A 7339-nucleotide genomic window follows, 5' to 3' on the forward strand; every position below is an offset into this window, starting at 1 on the left:
TAGACGTTCTAAACCTACATCGATACTATCAGAATAGCACAAAACATCGTCCATATATGCTAGCGCTACGTGGTCTTTTAAGCGTCCAAGAGCCTTATTAATGCAGCGTTGGTAAACGGACGCGGCGTTCCTCAATCCAAATGGCATCGCTGTGTACTCATACTGACCATCAGGAGTAACAAACGCCGTCCGTGCTATACTATCTGGATCAACTATGATTTGGTGGTAACCTGAAGCCATATCCAATGATGAAAAATAATGGGCACCATTAAGACGATCTATCTGTTCATCAATCCTCGGCAATGGGTAATGTTCAGGACGAGTGTTAGCATTAAGCTCCCTGTAGTCTACGCACATTCTCTCAGTATTGTCTTTCTTTTTTACTAACAAAATTGGACTCGCAAATGGCGAGTTACTTTCTCGGATAACACCGGCTTTTATTAGAGATTCAACTTTTTCATTAACTATTTCCTTTTCTACAGGGGACAACCTGTAGGGGCGTCTTTGCACTGTTTTATTAGGGTCAATTAGATCTATACGCAATACACCAGTTGTTACACGCCGCGTAGGTATACCATCAATAAAAAAGTCACTATATTTTTGTAAAATTTTGATTAAGGACATCTTATTACTACCTTCTAAATCAGTATTAATAGCATTAAAATCAAAATGTTCCGATATATTAGTCGCATTAACTTCAACACGCTGAGAGAATGTAACCCGATCGTTATCGATTTGTACGTGAACGTTATTGTCTAATAAGTCCCTGCCTATGATTACCGACTCCGCGATGGCATCATCGGGTACTATGTGAAATAATAATGACAACGAGATGCCCTGTATAGTAATTGAGGATAAAACTTGAGAAACACATTTTATATTTCCGTTACCAATTCCCGATAGATATACTAAATTACTCTGTGCAGCACCCGGAAACTTCGTGGCAAGGCTACGTATTACTAACGTGCAAGCAGATCCACTATCAAAAAGAAAAGAAACGGGCTCACCGGATGATGTTATTAAGGTGCTTTTAGTCCCGGTGCGCCGACACATGTGAACTTCTTTAACAGTTGCTGCTCCTTGGCCTCCCTTCCGGTCAGGACACGCAGAAGCCAGGTGTCCTAGTTGTCCGCATACAAAACAGGTGATTTGCCTAACTTTGTCGAAGGCTCTTGATGACGAAGTTGTTGTCTTTTCTCCGATAGTGGATTGCTCTCGTCGTTTTCGACAGTCAACCGCTCTATGTCCAGCCGTGCCGCAATTATGGCATGTTCCCGTAAAGCGCGTTTCACTGTGGCGAGCTCTTTTAACGTCGGTATCATGACCGTCACTAACATCATATCTCCGCTTTAGTGAAATACCACTCAAGATTCGAAAAAGCTGTAATCTTGTAGCAACATTATGAGACTGGAGTTCACGACGAATCATCTGGTCTTTTTGGCACAACACTGACGTCACAAATCCAGTCATGATGTCTTCATCCATCTCTAAACGAGGTATACGTTCTATGGTGCTCCATAGGCGCATCGCGGCCTCACATATAGTTTCCTTAGGACCTATGTTAAAACGCATAACTTCATCGAAATAATCTTGCGGTAACATAGGTTTTGCAAATTTAGCTATCAACATTTCCTTTATTTGATCCCATGTTATCTTTGAAGTTTGCAACTTAGTTAAACAAGTGGCAGCACGCCCTTTGAGAGCGTGAGTAAGTGACAAAAGCAAATCGGCACCTTGTAACTTTCGATTATGGATGATGATTTCCGATATTTTACACCAACCTTCTATGTCTGCGTCAACGTCGTCGGGATCGAACTGAATTAATTGAATTGACGTATTATTCAAGTTATGTGGCTGTGATGTCGCTAGTAATCGAGACAATAAGGATTCCATATGCAACAACAAGTTTGGTACCGGTGGAGGTGTAGATGCATTTGCTAAGTTTTCGCTGTTGCAATTATTCTCCTCCAAATTTGGCCCTCCGAATCCCACTTCTGATAAAGGCACAGAGCCTTTATCAGTGTCTTTTTCATTATTTGTCTGCGACTCCATATTATAATATAATGTAGGTTTGTAGGCGTAGGTTGGTCGGGCGAGGAGAATAAAAAGTAAACGTACGTAATAAACAATGTTCTATTCTGTGAAATCACAATAGTTTAACAAAAGGAATACACACAAAATCACTGACACTCCACCGAACACGTAATGCACTCGCGCAACACACTCTCGATTATTTGCCGCCGAACCATTTCTATTTTCGCGCGCTCTGTGCACTAGCGCCCGGAGTTGCGTCAGAGCGGGTAAAACCATAGTGACCTCGTTCTACCCACTCTATGATTTATGGAAGCGCCGTCATGCTTTTGAAAAATACGTAAACTAAATGAAACGCCGGAAGTGTCTGTACCAGTATCTCAGGAAATAGTAATAATAAGCTAGTAGTTGTTTCCAAAAGAATTCATTGTCTATGAGAATCTATCAAAAAAATTTTTTTTGTTGACCTGGGTTACAATGATGGTCAGAAGAAATCGGAAAAGGTAATTAACTATAAAAACTCAATATACATACTCATCTTAGCGATTAAATCTGTACTTGTATCACCTAAAATACACAATTAAATAAACATAAACAATAAATGTAGACGCGATAATACAATGTAGATAACAGAAACGTGAGGGGGCTACGTCGCCTTCTATCACACATGCTAACGGTTTAGGAGGCAGACAAAAAACGACGAATATCGCGAAGCAGCCGGGAGGATGGACGATTGCCGGTCCCAAAATATGATTTATAGATCGGACGTCATCGCCAATGCGCTTTCTATACGTCATGGACGTGTCACTGCCTCGTCGTGTCGGGGAACGAAGAAAAATACATTTCGGTGACGACTTGTACCCAGGCCCCTAATGTTACGCGATGACAGATATTATCTAATCGAATGTTTGTTTTGAAATGTGTAGGTAACAGTTGTACTACAGTTAATATTAGTAAAAGCTAACGATACGCTCCAAGGCGAAGTATGCTCGAATCTACAACCATTTGTAAAACCTGTGCCAGCAGTGGGACATAAATAGTTTGCAGCAAAAGCCACAGTCCCTCAATTAGTTGACATTTGAAGAATCTGATCTTTTTGTTTAGTTTTATTTGAAAGTTTTTTTACTAATGTACACTGAACAATTAGTTATTTCTAGAGTTCTTTGACAATGTACCTAGACGTAAACCATAAAAACCTGCCAATAAGTTTTAGTGTAATTGTGTAAGGGTAGGTAGACATATCTACCTTTGTGAAGTCTCATTTAATTAACACTAGGTAATGACGTTAATCGGAATTGTGCTATGTGATCTCTTACCTGTCGTTAGAAGTGACTAAAAAAGAAAGCCCTCGGGTTTCCGGTTGGTACCGAAGAGTGGGAGCTCGAACTGCCCAACCCAAAATTTCAAAAGAATTAGGTGTATGTGATCACGTATCGTCATAAACATTTGAAGGTGCAGATCAGAATAGATAGTTCTTGCCTGGCGCCCGAGAGGGGCGTCGCGGTAAGAAGTCTCCGGTGCGGGTCACTGAATACCCTTGACTTCTCCAAATAGTGTTGAGGGAGGCCACTGAAGGAGTCTTAGGGCTGTAGGAATCCGACATAAACCGATTTTCTCCCAATATTTACTGGCACCTTATGGAGGTTACCTCTTCAACAAAAAATAAAAGTCCCTATCTACTCACATTGTTCTTTTGGACTTATTGGTTCGTTCCTACCAATTATGCCTCTTTTTAGCTTTAACATTTCAGTTATTCAGTATAAATAACAAAAAAGCAAAATCTGAACATTTATACTAAATCGAACAATAATCGCTCATATTGTCAGTTACAATACAATTTGTTTGGAAACTCGACGCGTGAGAGAAATAATAACAAATGATTCGCGCCCTAACACCGCCTGGCGTTGAAAGATCACGCCTATTGCTCCTTTGTTGATGAAAAAATACAGTTTGTACCTATTATTGCGCAACACGCGCTCAAACTGTTTACACATACCTATTGGGTAGAAAATCCTGAAGAGAAGTGAATTTAGATAGATTAAATCATTTCTACCACAGTAATAATATAATTATGTATATATGTATAGTCTGCGCCAAACTGCTAGTCCGCTCTGAAGTTGTTGCGAGCAGTCGGAGTCATACAATTTGCTATGGCGACGCGATTCATTTCAATATTCGGAGCAGACTAGCAGTTTTACGCGGACTATAATTACTAAATTAAAAAAATAAAAATAAAAAAAACGACCGAGTTTAAATTAGAACGTATACTACATGAGAGTTTCTTTCTACCCTCGCATCGGAACACAGCAGTACCACTACTACAGGGTCAGCAATAAGTATGGAGGAGTATGACCACGACAACCACGTAGTTAGTAAAGCTCTACCATATGTTATTTGAAATCACTGCACTAACGTCAAACTTAACTTTAGCTTCGTATTCGTAACTTTAGCTTACTATTTCTATCTTCAGGAGGTCGATCATAAGTATTGAAGACTTTTTATAAAACGCATGTAGTAAGCCGTCATGCAGTGCACATAATGGTAAGTACCTAATCGTCAATGTACCTAACCGCAAAACTCTAAATAGCATTATAAATTTAAAATCCTAAATACCTACCTACATAAAGTCGGACACTTATACGTTGCTACCTTTGGTAACTTTAAACAATTCGTTCAAATATAACAAAATAGTAAGAAAAATCTGTGGCTAATCTGCAAATCTATATATATAAATAAAATTTATCCTTTATAGAAACGTATACTATGCATTTTATCCTGTAATGATCTTTAGCAAAAGTTTTAGCCAAATAGTATAGTAACTTATGTAGGCTTGAGCTTCTGAGTAAGTACGACCATTTTTCGACAGATGACGCCACTATCATTCCACGAAAGGTATACAGATACACCAAAGAGTATAATAACCTGTATACACCTTCCTATATGGTTTCTATACTCTTTGGTATACACCAAAGTCCCCAAGAATCCATATTCTTACGAATACAAGAGAACTTTGCTTTATACAGAAAACCCATAGACGAGTAGGTTTTTATATCTTGTACTTCAAAAAATATGTAATTATGTATTAACATAAAATCGGAAATAATACCTCACAATATTACAAACAACTACTACTACTAGGAAAAAGAAGCAACAAAAACATGTTTACAACTTTAGCATAGCCAATTTATTTGGTAGAGCAAAAGCCTTGTATCCAAATCCAGAGAGTAGTATTAAAACAAAATTTAAATCAATTAACCTCTCCGACGACTATTGCACACTTATGTGCTATAAACCGAATATTACCGTTCGCTCGACTATTGCACACATGTGTGCTATGGCTACCACGTGAAACAAAATTCACATTTTTATCTTTATCTTACATTATTTTTACAAGGTGTCTGAGACAAAAATAACGATAAATAAATTATACACCAATTTGCTACAGAAAATTAAAGGCATCCATATAATATTTGATATTTTGAGACATTTAAAATTATACACTGTCAACATCGTATTACGCATAGATTTAAGTCATTTAAGTACTTTTAGTTTATGGCGGGAGTTCGGATTGTGCAGTTGTAGTGATTTGTTTTGTGTGTTTATAAGTGAAACAGTAAGTAAAATGTTATTTATTACTGATATTATGCATTATTAGACCTTAGTTTTATTGTATAATAGTGTTTCGTATCAATTTCTATAACATAATAGTGTAATTATCTTCATTACAATAATATTGATTTTACTTCATCAGGACTATAAAACAAAATGTTTATGTCGTTTTAGGTCATGGTATAAAGTATTTTTGGGAAAATAATAAATAATAGTATAAAAGAAGGGAATCTATAATGAAAAAAAGACATTCGAAATTTTGTTCATTATTACGAACATTTATTTCGTATTGTACGGTTTCGGATAAACAAGCGCTAGGGACGTGCCGTACCAATTACATCGTCATTACCGTTTTCATGTTATATCGATTTTCTTCCTAAACAATAACTTTAGTATTTTTTAAATTAAACAAATAATTAAAACTTTGTAAATATAAAAGCTATCGTTTGTTATTATTTTATTTTGATGTTTACTACGTATATAATATAATTACGTTTTTTTTTCGTAGAATTGGGAACTTCAGAAATCCTTTTTCCAAAACTGCTGCTGTACTTTTTGGGATTGAAGTATTGAAACAGAAAATATTGAAAAGCGGTGTGTTCGTTATAAAGTTGATCATCAAGTAAGTAATTATCAATAAATTATATGTAATACTAATATAGGTATACCTCTTGGACAACCACAATAATTATGTATGGCATTACGTACTTTTTATAATGTTATAAACTATGTGGAGCCTACTCCTAAGACGAGCATGCAGTCTACCTGATGGTAAGTAGCTACTGCCCCCCATGGACATCTGTAATCAACCCTAGATAGGATTAGATATTCCTACCTGAAGTTGGCCACAGATGCGCCACTACTCCTGAGGACTAAGCGGAACGCCTCGGAAAAGTCTTGTCTCCCTTACCACACCCTTCAAAAGGGAACACAGTAGCGCCTTACACCGCTATTATTAGGTAGAAGTAGGAGTGGCGGTGGTGCCACCGGAGTTGATCCACATAGGGTTCTACCACCTTCAATTATTAGGTAGAAGAAGGTGTGGCGGTAGAAAAGTCAGGTAGAAGTAGGTTTTACCACCTTTTCTATAGGTAAGCACCATCTATGGATATACGTAGGTATAGACTTTTAACGCTTTTTGAATAGATGGATACTTTATATATTTTTTATTTATGTGTCCTTGATTTTATGTTTGTTTGTTTCAGTCATGATTTCAAAGAAGTATGTCATTATACTTGTCAGAAAACATGAAAACCTTAAAAATAGAAGAAAATCTGTCAGGCGACGAGTCAGTTGTATATACAACGACAGCTACGGTTTTTGTATGTGATATGGTTGATAGGATCACGTAATATCGGTTATAGTTGTTGTAAGTTGGTTATTTATACAAATGTTATGATGATTGTCATTGTTAAATTGTTAAATTAAAACTTCAAAGTGTGTACAATAAATAAATTACATTTATATAAAGGACGAACTAGGTATCGCTTGTGTGCGCTCGCTGCTAAAGCAGCTCGCGAAACGGTTGTCTTCTTTAGTTTTGCGTGCAAATTTTTTTTTACATTTTTTCCCCTATATTGAAGTTTTATTCATTCTGTTTGGGGCTGTTTGGAAAAGATATGAGTTAATATTTGCAAAATACCAAGAATGGTCGTGATTTTTTTGTCTATAAGCCATACATTTTAAAGACATAATAAGG

At 36.9% G+C, this 7339-nt stretch overlaps 1 long non-coding RNA gene across 1 annotated transcript; it reads left to right on the forward strand.

The window, feature by feature from the left end:
* The first annotated feature begins 5283 nt into the window (after positions 1-5283).
* LOC140749729 (uncharacterized) lies at positions 5284-7026 on the forward strand. The gene is made up of 3 exons (XR_012103115.1): positions 5284-5644; positions 6149-6262; positions 6846-7026. It is a non-coding gene; the product is annotated as an uncharacterized LOC140749729 (long non-coding RNA).
* Positions 7027-7339: the final 313 nt, after the last annotated feature.

The sequence above is a fragment of the Epargyreus clarus genome, unplaced genomic scaffold (assembly GCF_041222505.1).
Source record: "Epargyreus clarus isolate Ecla_fem2 unplaced genomic scaffold, WU_Ecla_fem_2.2 ptg000018l, whole genome shotgun sequence".
NCBI classification, from domain to species: Eukaryota; Metazoa; Arthropoda; class Insecta; order Lepidoptera; family Hesperiidae; genus Epargyreus; species Epargyreus clarus.